This window comes from Bactrocera neohumeralis, chromosome 2, assembly GCF_024586455.1.
Source record: "Bactrocera neohumeralis isolate Rockhampton chromosome 2, APGP_CSIRO_Bneo_wtdbg2-racon-allhic-juicebox.fasta_v2, whole genome shotgun sequence".
Taxonomy (NCBI): Eukaryota; Metazoa; Arthropoda; class Insecta; order Diptera; family Tephritidae; genus Bactrocera; species Bactrocera neohumeralis.
In genome coordinates, this window is record NC_065919.1 from 37074899 (window position 1) to 37088873 (window position 13975).

A 13975-nucleotide genomic window follows, 5' to 3' on the forward strand; every position below is an offset into this window, starting at 1 on the left:
ATGTTATGGCCCAAAATAAAAGAAGATTAGACTTCGGTCTTTTTACCTAAACCCCCACCACCGATTTGATTCTGATCTGAAAACTCTACTCACTATTAATTGAAATATGACTATAAAGTGAAAGAACTTTGCATGCGTTCCGAAGTCGAAAAGGAAAATCAAAACCACAAACGATTTAGTCAACTCCAATTTAAACTTCAATTTGTAGCGTTCTTATATTTTTCATACTCCATTCCGCGTTCTAATGAGGTTCAAATAATCCCAGCAATTTACAATGCGAACGGTCAAATGGAGTCTGCTTAAAAAAACAAACAAAACTACGTTGTAAATGAGACTCTTTTTGCAAATGTATATTGTATAGAAATAGTATGGTATGTAGGAGGTCTTCGCATGCACAGCCGAGCACTTAATATCCAAAGCAATTTGCAGTTATGAAAACGACTGACAATATAACCGCAGACCGGCAACAACGAGGGGAAGGGGGGCTATCAAACGCGAAATTGGCAGATCTAGACAGAGAGTAGGACAGTGAGAGTTGTGTGAGAAGTCAGCTGAAATAAGAGAAATAAACTTTTGGTAACGAACTAAGTGCCCCAGAGGATACTTAAAAACATGAACCATTGAAGGCAGTAGACACATATAATCCCGTCGACATACAGTGTTTCCTGAGGTTTTCCGGCGCACATTGATTGCAACAAGCATAGAACAGAATTGCACATAAGTAGCGATGTAAAGGTCGCAGTTTAACGACGGTTTCAGCAATAGAGGTAAAGTGCCGTTTTGCGGTGGGCGCTAAGTCATTTGGCAAGTCGCAAAGTGGAGAATACTGCGGATAGTGACAGTTAGTGCACCATTAGCTGATGCACCATAACTGGCTTTGCAATATCAGCGGACGATTTCAGCGAAGTACAAAATAACAAATATGAGAAAAAGGATGCGTGCAATCTTCGCACCACGGAGATTACGATAAAAATAAATGGAATATTAACAGCGAGAGTTCTCGATACCTGCGACGCGGCCATATTGGAAAACCCGCCGCACAGCAACAACCTTTGAGCAGGTAGTCCATGCGAGAGTATTTTGCTTTGCAGCTTTGAGTGAATAACAGTAAAAAGGAAAAGTGAACCGTCACGATTGGCTGCACAGCGAAGGCGTGTCTCTGTGCTTGGTTTGAGTGATTGTTGAGTAAATTAAGAGTTCTTTCAGGAACTTAAATGCGCATGTGCAGTATTCAGGGAAGAACAGTTATGTGTGGGGAAATTATATTGAGAGCACATAAAATTAATAGAGTGGATTAGTTTGAGTGTTTAAATGCGCAACTGTGACTATGCAAGTGGGGTTGGTTGCTGAAAGGTAATATGGTTTATTAGGTAGAGTGAGACCGTGAAAATGTGCTCAGCGCCGCTTTTTACACAACCAACTCCATTTTTGTACTCTACTTCGCTCACATGAACTCAGACTAGCAGACATACCATCATTTGCATTTTTTGTCACTTTGACAGTGCTTACCCATTAGCCTGTCCTGGAACATTTCTATTACTTTCTTTATTCGGCACATACGTTTGAATACCTGAAAGAGAGTTTGCTGGACTGTGTGATGTGACGCCGAGCGGTGCGGCGTGGAGCGGCGCGCAATGATGCAAATATCTACTGTCGTTTACGGTTACAATGACAACCATTTATGGCAATTAACACTTTAGCTAGCTGCTTATTTCCGGCGTCGGATTACTCTGCTCTTGCTGGCAGCAGCGAATTGACCGCAAGGCTGCTGCAGGCTAGCTAGTTAACACTTGTCGTAATCCGTTGTTTGTAAAATTGTGCTCACAATTGCTTTAAAGCAAATTTGCGTTTATAATATTACTACTTCGGACATACAAAAAAGCTTGTTTAGCAAATCGAATTTACATTGTTTATATTTTTCACAGTTCCGAATATTGTGAATATTTGCTTGCGAAATTAGTACTCCCTCTTAGTTCTCAGCCTGAGACCTTATTGCTCATTTAAAATTGTATATAGGCTTCTGGCGTTAAGGCGCCACTCAGTGTCCTGCATTATTAATTGCAATTAGCACGTTTTTGTTTTCATTTCGCCCAAAATCACATTTGCCTATTCGCACAAATGAAGCGCAACCAAAATGTAGGCAGTCAGCAGAACAAGGACTGTGGTACTAAGCGGTACCGCGCGTCTAGTCGCGAACGCAGAAACTTTCTAATTACGTGTAAAGTGACCGGCAACTCGTGTCATAAAGTGCCAACGGTTGCTGTTGGATGACGTCCAACGACGATGTGAAACGCTGTAGAATTTTTAATTAGTCCCAAATTGAAGGTGGAATTAACGTCGAATTTTAGATCAGATTGCATCACAGTTTTGCATTATCCTTTCGCTCATCGACACCTACAGACACATCGATACAAATGGACTTTGATTAAGTATTAAAGCACATTTTCCAGTATTTAAGCTCAAAAGCGTTTGACTTAGAAGGCAGTGTTTGTATTTTCCAATTAAAACGGTTGATTTATAGCCTGCTTTTGCCAGAGTATTACTTGGGTTAAATAGACCTTCGTATTAATGGCCCCCATAGAGTCTGCGGAATAAAATATTTACGGTACACCAGTAAAGACTTCGTACAGCGAGGACAAACTTAAAAATTTGAATGCAGTCAAGTTTATTAAACTTTCATATTTAATTAAAAGAAAGATAAATAAAAAGTTATCAGAGCTACATAAGTATGTTGTTGTCAGAGTTATTAATGTATTAAAACATAATTGAATTAACATTTGAATTAAGGTTTTGTTTTGTTTTTCCGAATCCCAAAAATATAATTAAGAATTTAAAAAAAAAATTGTTAAAGAATTAACAAATTTCGCGTTTGCGTATTTCGTACAAAGCTTTCATCTTCAATACTCAAGACGCAAACGCAAACTTACACACAGTGGCGTAGCTACAACTTCGAGCGCCCGGGGCCAAGGATGTTCCACCGCCCCCATTTATGTACCTACCTACAAGTTTCATGAGGTGGTTCGAACAAAAGTGAATTTTTGCAAAATATCTTCGATATTAAGTATGTAGTATATAAAATTTAGGAACTAGAAGCAACGCAAATTCTGACGGCCCCCTCGCAACTCGGCAAGGCTTTGATGGAGTTTTCAAATATTTCAGCAAATTGTTTTGATGGGCTGTATTTGGTTTCAAAACCTTCAATCAATAGAGGAAGTCGAGACGATTTTACTATCACGGAAACGACGTACATACATATGTAGTATATAAAGAAGTAGATGACAATTGCAATTGTTAAGAAGAAATTGAATTCAAAATAAGTCGTTTTCATCCCAATAACAGTTTCATGATATGAAAGAAGATGAACTCAACGCAGCTGATCGTGGGATTTATCTGATAAGTTGTCCGAATCTAATCTTCTCAGACACGTTTACGATGCAAATTTGAAACATGACTTACGCCCTATAACTTATTGAATGCCGCTAATGCTTGAAAATTAGGGAGACATTTCCCTAATATTTGCATCGCTGTGATTTACCCGTTCCGGTTTCAAGTGATATACTTTCGTTTGGTGCTTAATCAAGGATCAAATATTTTCATAGGCCATGTTAGAATTTCAGGACTATCAACACTGTACAGAATAAGCCAAGAAGTTAGATTTCCAGACTTTTACTTTATCACGATAATCAACAGTTTTCAACAGAATCACTTTTCCACCAGTTAGATCGACAAATAAATGTTTGAATGAGATGTTTCTAGCTTTTTATTAACTGAAAAGTTTTATAGAGGGATATATTCATTTGTTCCTGTATAATCTGAAACATATTATTGACTGAAAGTCTATGCATGAACTGATTTGTACGTTAATCATTTTTAAAATCGTAAACAAATTCGTTTCACCCCACCAAAAAAAAGGTTATTTAATACAGATGTATTTGAGAGCATAAAACACTACGTCATTTAGGGAGGGGGTTAAGCTATTTACCTCTGGGGAAAGCCCAGCCCAGCCTCGGCGACGCTGAACAATTATATTGTTTATGATATTTATCATTGGTCAAAAGCTAGCTGCAAAATGACTTCAGCTTAATTGACTTATTAGAGCGTTGGAAAGCAGGCTGTGCTGTAGAACGCCTACGTTATTTCTGTATAGGATTTGTAGAATTTTTAGTGCAAATTGTACTCTGCGCTTGTGAACTAATTTTGAATTATATATCTACATATATCTAAGGCACACAACCAAAACGTGATTAGTTTTCGGAACTTTTGTATACTTTGCGTAGATATCTATGGTATTAAAACACCCATCAATTAGCAATTGTCTATGCAAAGCATAGGCGGTCAAAGCTGATTTGCTGCGGCAAATGAATTCTACTGCGCATAATTGCACATTGACTTTAGTCGCTCATTAGTTTAATTAGGAAACAAATTAACAAGCCCAGGCAGCGTGAACGCGCTGTAAATAGCAAATGACCGACCACACCAACACTCACTTGACGCTATGTGAGTGCAATCGCACAAATGCTTCACGAACTTATTTGCATAAATTTGCACGCATTATTTTCATGATTAATATGCATCGGAAGTGACAGGCTCCCCGTGTTATATAACACTGTGGCATAAAGAGCTCTGGCGTGGCTCGGTTGAAATGTGCCTGAAGCATTTGTAAAATGTGCAAAAACGAAGCAACAACAAGGAGCGAGGAGAATCATAAAAAAGCATAAAACAAATTGAAATAATTTAATTAGCAATAAATTATGTTGTTGACCGCAGAAAATGCGATTTAATGAACGAAAATGGCCGAGCAGATTTTAAGCTCATTTGCATGAATAATTAATTTCGCTGCAGAGTGGAATGGCGCACAGTGGAGTGTCATGAAATGAGTCGTAATTGCAAAGTGGAAAAGAGTTTTGAGACTAAAAAACCAAAAAAAAGGACTTTATATATTAAAAGCTTTGAAATTTCGAAGGAAAGTTTCGCTAAATAAATATAATTTCGTTTATAGTTTTTTTATACTATAGCAACATGTTGCTCTAGAGTATTATAGTTTCGTTCACGTAACGGTTGTTTGTATCACCTAAAATTAATATATGTATAAAGTATCAGTATGATGAGACGTTGTCCGATTTATGGTATGTCTGTTCGTCCGCCCGTCCGTCCAAACAATTATTAGTTTAATGAAGGTATCCACAAACTACTTCAGCTATGTATGTCAACCAATCACCAAGTCAGATGATAACACCTCACTCTATCAATATAACGCTAATAAATATTACAGGAGCATTCACTTTCATTTTCTGTGTGGTACAGAATGGTTTCACAGGATCCGGAATAAAAATTGGATTATGGGCATGACAGGAACTACTGACCAATTTTAACCGCAATCAATCTAGAACCACGCCTTTCAATATTGTAAAAAAATAGTATCGTTTATCTATTTTATTTGACGTTTAAGGTTTTTGGAAATTGGACCTTAATCTTTCAATGCTTTAGATACCGAGTGTATGAACCCCCATGTTCATGGCTAACTTTTCATCGAAAATATCGGTCAATTTGTGAGGTATATTATTGTAATTCGCCGCGATTATTTTTTAGATAACAGCATGCTTTTGCGGCAAAAATGGGTAAAATCTAGTCAATGTTTCCCCTAGCCCCCATATATAGAAATTGCTCTGTATGTTGCCTAAATTGCATATCCATAATATAACGGTGCCCGATTGTTTGGTTGGCTTTTTTCAATACGAGTACTCCTATTATACCGTATTAAATGTGGTACCTATGGAAGAGTTTATTCCTCATATAGGCCATTTGAGTAAAACAGGTTGATTTTCGTATAAATAAAGAAGTACAATGTACGACTATGTCGTAATGAAATGAAGTGACATGTTTAACATTTAAAATATTTGTTAATAAAATGCCATGTAATCATTTTACCCTTTCGTCGAATAAATATTTAGTGAGTTTCAACACAACAATTATTAAGGCAAAGTTCTTTCAACACCTGAATTTACTTCTCTTGCTTAGATTCCTGAAAATTGCGAGGATATTAAATGCCAGGTTATCCCTTTCTTGGTTTTTAAATAGTTTTATCCAAGAAAGGACTTTGGATTTTTATGTCGTAATTTTTTTGTTGTTAGTTACCTATTTCGGCATAAAGTGCTATGATATTTGAAAAATATTGAATCGAATTGGAATTATGTTGCGATAAACTTTTCTGTCCGCGGACCCATAAATTGACGGGAGAAGAAATGTATAATATATTTAGTTAGGGTGGCAAAGTACTTAAATTAAGCATAGTTTAAAATTTTTTGTTGCGTAAACTTTTAAAAATCTGGAAGTGATTTTTGATTTTTCAACGCTTTAGAGCAGTACAAGCCTTAAATATCCTTAAGCATTATTTTTTGAGCTGAAAATCACGTTATACAAGATTTTTTTAAAATAGTATGATTTTTAACTTCTGAAATTTTTTGGGTGGTAAAATATGTATGCGCCACCAAAAAAGACGGGCATGCATATGTTACATAAGCTTGATCCTTCATATACTCAAAACAAAATTACGTCCAAATTGTTGAAGAGAAAAAAGGAAAATGTGACGAAGATACCATCCGCGAAATTTCACTCGTATGTGTGAGTTAACTCGTTTGCATGCTATTAAATAATGAATAATGAGCAGACAAGCAATTTAAATAATTTGTGGTTGTTGGGTGCGTATGCGCTTCATTTAGTGCAACACATTCGCAGCATAAGCACGCAAGTTTTACACTTGAAGAAATACATATATGTATAGGTACAATATAAAAATAAAGGTTAAAAAAACAGTGGAATATTTATATCTTCGAAACAAGCTGCTACGGAGTTTGTAATGCATATAACTAATCGAGAGAATTACATATATATAAATGTTCAGAATGGCGAGGCGAATTGACTTCCGATTGACTATCTGTCCGACTAATCGTGTAATCGATAACTTAGGTAAAATCTAAAATATTTTGATGAAACTTGTTACACACGTTCCTTATTCTGAGGAAGTTGGTATTGCTGACAGGTGGAATCTGTCCATTGGCCCTCCCACAAAATGCTGTTAATTGAAAAGCTTTAAAGGATATAACTATGACTCGACTGGAGTCACATTTGTAATTTACTACAATTTATAAAAGTGGAGAAACATTAATGTACATACATATGTATACCACAAACCATTAAAGCTATAAAATAGGAAATGGGAAATGGGTGAAAATAGATAATTTTTACAGTAAACAAATAAGAAAGTGCTAATTTGGGGTGCAACCGAACATTTCATACTCTTGCTACTTGGAATTATCAAGGCAGGGGAAATACCTTCAGGTGTTGGTTAAACTTTATATTTAACCCATTTCTGCCCGATGGGTATTTAAATACCCACGCAGTGTTCACGCGAAGAATCATATCTCGCAAGTTTTTGGACATATTGACTTTATTTTTTTCTAAATCATAGAGGAAACGTAAAATAATATATTCTATATACTCCTTATAAGACAGGACAAAATTTCGATTAACAGGTGCCCATTTTCAAGGTCAAAGTTGAGTAATTTTAAAAAACCAGAAAACATATTTTCAATGCTTTCCAGCAAACTAAAAAATAAGAAATACCTGTAAATTAAACCATAACCAGTTTTTGTAAAAGATTTTCTTAACAAATAAAAGCGAAAAAATATATATTGCGAACCCCTTAAGATCCTGGAGCTGAATATACTTACTTGGGTATTGAAATACCCATTGGGCAGATGTGTGTACTATATGCTGAAAAAATGAGTGAAATAGAAATTTCAATTTTGTTTAAACACATAGTTTTCTTAATCGTTTAAATGCTAATTCATATTAAAACTAACCAAAGCTTTTTTCATAAGTTTATTAATTCTTTTTATTTTCCCTTAATGTTGTGGTAACCCATTATGGAAGTCAAAACAGCATTGTTTTGAATTTTCTGCAACCAAGCTGATTTTTTTTCTCCAAATTGGAGGCAGCGAGCACATCTGTCCAGTTTTGATATTAAATGAAGCCGTCTGTACGTTTACTGATATTGTTATTATGCCCTCCACCAGATCGTCGTGGAACGGCTTGAGTTATTAAAGCTTCTGCAATTTCCACAAGAATGTAAATATTGGTGTATTAATAAGTCGTCATTTTCCGATCGCATCTTTTGACATAACACATTGGCGTATGCTCCAAAAAGTTACCCATCAATGTTACTGCAGAATACAAAAATTAATCAAAAAGGAGTGATAGAATGGATTTGTTTGAAAATCTGGTTATTGCTAAATTGTCATTCCAGCGCACTGCTAATATATTGTTAGTTCTGTCGATAACCAAATCGGATGTTCCCCGTGGTTTCTTCATTTCTTTCATGCCTAACAAAGGAGCACAATTGACGCTATTGTCACGCGCAGTGGCAGTTGCCAAATATCCAAGCATGGCACATCAAATTGTGGATTGTAAGGAAGTTGTCATATGTGACGTTATGGTGTTTTGATGTTTAAAATTTGATAGTCTAATTGATTCTCAAACATGTATTTTTTATTACGATGCCATTTCGATTTTTGAGTTGATTTTGATCGACACTTGACGAACAGCCGATCAACAGGTTGGCACATATATTAAATTTCAAGTGCACTTAGAACCCTTATTAGTCCATTGGGTATTTTATAACCCATCGCATATCTTAGGTATGCAGAAAGTTACAAATTTCGCAGAGCACCTTCTATGACCTACATAAACTTCCCCGTAAATTTCCGAAAAAATCGTACGGCGGGATCTATAGGCAGGCAGTAATGGATTAAAAACGTAAGGAAGTGCAACCGAACATTTTATAATTTTGCAACTTGCAAGAATCAAAGCCAGGGAAATAATTTAAGGAGTAAAACCAATCTTATAAAGTAAGGTCAGCCAAGTGTTCGAAAAACCTGATATTAGTTATATAGGCGCTAGGTAAAGTTTTCGCTCAAATTTATCTATTTTAGGCACAAAGATACACTGTTATAAGTAAAACACGCTTTATTTTTTTCCTTGGGATAACTCACATATTGGCCGAAAGTCACCCAGAAGTTCGAAATTCTGTATACTAAGTATGTATATGGGGGCTAAGGGAAGATTTAACCCATTTTTGATATACAGACATACCATTATAAGAGAAGGATTATCCCTTAATTTCAAACATAGACCGATATTTTCGATCAAAAGTCAACTTTAGGTACCGGAATCTAAATATTCGGTACCTAGGGGCTTGAACAGTTTTTATTGGATTTAAACAATTTTAGGTGCACACACTGAAGACATTATTCGTGCAAAGTTTTATCCCGTTGTGTTAATTGCTTCTTGATTTGTGTACTGAAAACTGAACGAATCAAGTGGGATTTAAAACTGTGCTTTATGGGAAGTAGGCGTGGTTGTTTTCCGATTTCGTTCATTTTCACAATGTGACATAAAAATGTAAGAATAATGCCACATACTAAATTTTGTCGAAATCGGTTATTCGGGTCCCGAGATATAGGATTTCACCAAAAAGCGTGTGGTGCCACGTCTATCGTCCAATTTACACACCAGCTCTCATGAAGCTCATTTATACCATCTCGGTGGTCAAATTAAATGTATGTATCTGGCGTATTTAGTTATTGATTTATCGCGCTTTTAGTCGTTTTTAACAGTACCGTAATTTGGTTGTAGTAGCTTGAGTGGCTTAGGAGATATGAATCTACGAACTCGTAATACCTATACTAATCGAGATGAGTACTGAGGAACCAATATACTAAGTTTCATCGAGATATCTCAATTCGTTACGCACAACCGTTAGGTGAACAAAACTATTAAACTTTGTAGCGATCTGTGGCGAGAATACCAAAATTAATGTTTTCTCTCAGTGAATGCATTCATCAATACACCAATTAAATAAAGTGCGACAAATGGTGTTGTGAACATGGAATATGCGCTTAAAAACTAATTAAAGCGAAAAGGCATAAGAAGCCACCCATTAATAATGTTGACAACCAAGACCCGAGTACACCACCCAGATCCAGTCCTCCGCCACACTCACACTCACACATACACGAAATAAAAACCCATCAACAAGCGTAATCACAATCGCGTTCCATTGCTTCCATTTAGTGGTTAATTATAGAAAAATGTCTGTTCTTCTACGTGAAAGCAGTAATGCAACGCAAACAAGCCAGCGAAAGGAGTTCCGAAAGTGGCTGTAGCAGAGTTTAAAGAGGGCTTAGTAGCTAGACGTTTGTATGTCTGTATATGAAATATACACATATGTATGAGTATGTAGGTGGAGTGGTATAGCAAATAGCATTGAGGCAAAATATTCACTATTGCCAGCCAGTTGCAGCATGCTTGCATATACATATGTATATTTGATTGTGGTACAACTATGTTGCCATATTGTGTGGAAAGAATATTAAAAAAGATGGCTGGCTTCTTAGTAAAAACAAACTGCTGTTGCCGACAACTGCAGACCCAATATCACACAGGCAATACCAGTAAAGTTCGTTCTGTTCCGCTAGCTCCGCATATCGTCGTACTTCATTAAACAGAGTGGACTCATTTGGAGCTACCAGTAGTCCGTTTCCCCCACAACTCGCAAAGGACAGTAAACGTGTCGCCGCCGCTTATACTCCGGCTGCTCAGAATGGGCTTGCAAAGTTCGCATATTATCTGTGCGCAGATCCATTGTCACCAACCGCAAAAGATTACCCCGGCAGGCGGAAGGGGTGCTGCATGTTGCATATTGGGTGGCAGACGCAGCGAATATTGCCCGACAATGCGCATAAACCGCAAATTGGATGCGATATTAAATTGCCTGTACAAAGCGTATATAAATTTTTCTCAATTTAAACAATTTGTGCAAATGGAGAGTAAAATTGTGCACGAACGACACTCCCGAACTACAACTCGCTCATATATTTATGCATAGGGATGTTTACCCAAGAGCAGTGCACCAGAAGTGAGCGTGTGAAAGGGATGGATGCTTGACTGAAATGCTCCACATATACTAAGATGGATTTTATGCATCGTCGACTATTTGGGAGAAACTCCAGCAAATCGTCGATTAAGAGACGAGTGAGTTTCACCACATCTCCTCCCCCATCCGCTTTATTGTAGGCGACTGCTAAGTAGTTTCGAACATTTTCTCCTCTTTTTTGTATGTAATTGAGCGCGCGTTTTTCATTTTTTACAACTTTTTTCCATTTGTTTCATTTGAATTTTTCCTTCTTTTCATTCTTCATTTTCGTATTGCCCGGATCCTATTTCGTTGTTATCACACTCGCTGGCGCCACCGCCGCACTTGCTGTATTTATCCTCGTTTAGATACCCATTTCTGTTTTCGTTGTTAGCCCTTGCGTCACGTATGTAATTTATGGAAAATAAAAATGCTTGTCGCTATTGTTCAGCTTCAGTAATTCACTAAATGCAGTGATACACAAAAAATGATTTATAAGTTTATGCGATAGAGAACGGCAACAACCAAGTAACCGTTCGAATGTTTTAAGCTTATGCGCCAGATTGAATAGGGTTGCCATTTCAAAATTTGCATGGCAATTAAGTTAAATACCGCATTCACTTAAGACTTAATAGTAAAACAGGTAAATTGAAATCAGGCAATTGGAATTCATAGAGAGATAGTATCCTGCTGATATACTTCTTTTAATTTGAGCTCAACAGATTATTCAAAACAAAATAGTGAATATAATATAATCTTTCATATTCTTTTATTTATAACCCGCAAATTGGCCGATATTTGCATAGCATCGACGTTACCTGACTATATACTATTATTATTACATAATGTATTATCCAGCACTATTTATAACTGAAGTATAATTTGTTAAACCTTAAATACAAAAAGTAAACGAGTAAAATACTTGTAAAGTTCCGTTAAAAAATATAATCTAGAAATATATTCAAGTAGGTTACATAAAAGATAAAAACACAAACATAAAAATGTTCAATTCAATTACTCTCACTCGTTAAAATGGTTCCGCCGCGGCGCGCCGGTTAGATAAGAGCTTTTCAGTGATGAGAACTGTCCAAGAGAGCGACCTACAACTTTCTTCGTACATATACAACCTACATGGATATTCACATGATTTTTCTAAAATAAAAAAAAACACTTATTCATTGTAAAAAATACTTTGAGTAGAAGAAAATTAGGCGAATCATTGAAATCCTGCGTGAGTGGTGCCTTGTCAACCCCTATAATTATTACAAATTCGTACGCAATGCGCACAAACATACATACATATGTATGTAGGTACAAATGAATGTACTAAAGATGCCAGGGTATGAGCGTGTGGATACTGCAAATTTACATGGTAATGCATGGTGAATTTTAATTAATTAGCCGTCGCAAACGTTACCCAATTAACATATGAGCATGCACCGGAATTAGTGTGAGTGTAAACCTTAATGTGCTTACGGGTGTATGTTGTATGTGGCATTTATGTAGCTATTTGGCAATTAAATTACGTTCAACGGGAATTGGCAACACTACAAAGAAAATCGCATTCAAGCATCAACAACTGGCAGACAAATCGCCATCTAGCCTGCCAGCCACCCATTATAAGCGACGACAAAAAAACGTAAATAAGTATGTGCCGTTACAAAAACATAAGCGGACAGATACGTACAGACAGCAACACATACTACACGCTTTGGTCCTCATATGACAGCGCATATGCTGATCAACATTGTGTGCGTGGCTAAAACAAGTAAACGGAGGAAGCCTAAATAAAAACAAGCAACAATAAAAAACTCAGTAAGTGCTTTAAAACAAAACCGAGAAATCCATTTGCCGTGCAACCATGCGTTTAAACAAACAAATTTTTCGCTAAATAATTTGACAATTACTCACATCCTTCAAAGCAGGCGGCTAGAGTCGGAGCCGCTGGGGTGGTCGAGAGTAGTGGGCGTGAAGCCAAAACTTCATACAAAAAATGTTCTCTAACGCTCTCATCCACAGTACTCTCGGGAGACATTGGAGGCGCTCGTATAGAGGCGGAGTGATGGCGTACTCACAAAGTGAACTTCCCAAAATACACCTACATACAGCTATATATGTACATACATAGAAGGTGGGTCCCAAAACTAACCAAAATTTATATTTAAATCACACAACATGCAACGCTATCTCTATAAAATTTTCGAGGTTAAAAATGTACATTCATCTTATTTCGAACGTGCCAACAATAGCAAGCAATTGTTCCTTTTTTACGAAGAAGAAAAATATAAAATTTGATGTTCAATTAAAAAACAAATCGTTGAGACGTATGAATTGATAAAAAAAAAGTTTATGGTGATGATTTTATGAGTCGAACACAAGTTTTTACCTGTTTGGACGATTTGGAAATTGTCCTGCGGATTAAAATTATCAAAGGCTAGGTCATCCAAAAGTAATCGTACTGAATTCGTGTAAAAAGTCTGTGAAATTATTGATATTGGTGCAAATTTTATTATGAGAAGGTTGGCTTAGTGATTAAATATGAGTAAAGAGATTATTCAGAGGATTTAATTTAGGTAAAAGAAATGTCAGTTCGCGGTTTGTTCCACCTCAGCTAAATGCACACACCACAGGAAAGGAGCACTTTATGTTGATATCCCAGTCATTTTATTATATTAGATTCTATATATGCGTTAGTTGATCATTCCAGACATTTTATTGTGTTTAATTGAAACTATTTTATAAAAATAATTACTTTCAAAGATAATGTTATTTGAATTTTATTACATATCCAAAAAGTTCGGATAGATTTAGGGTACACCTTGTATGTATTACAATAAGTAAGTGCACGAGGCGATGTCGTGCAAATTGATGCATGAAAAAAATGAAAAGTCGCCTCGGAACACACCATTACATTTGCTAACGAGGAGAAAACAAATTAAATCATTAGATTGTGATACTGATCCTTTAAACTTAAGTACCGAGTGTAGTTACGGTGTGTCAAAA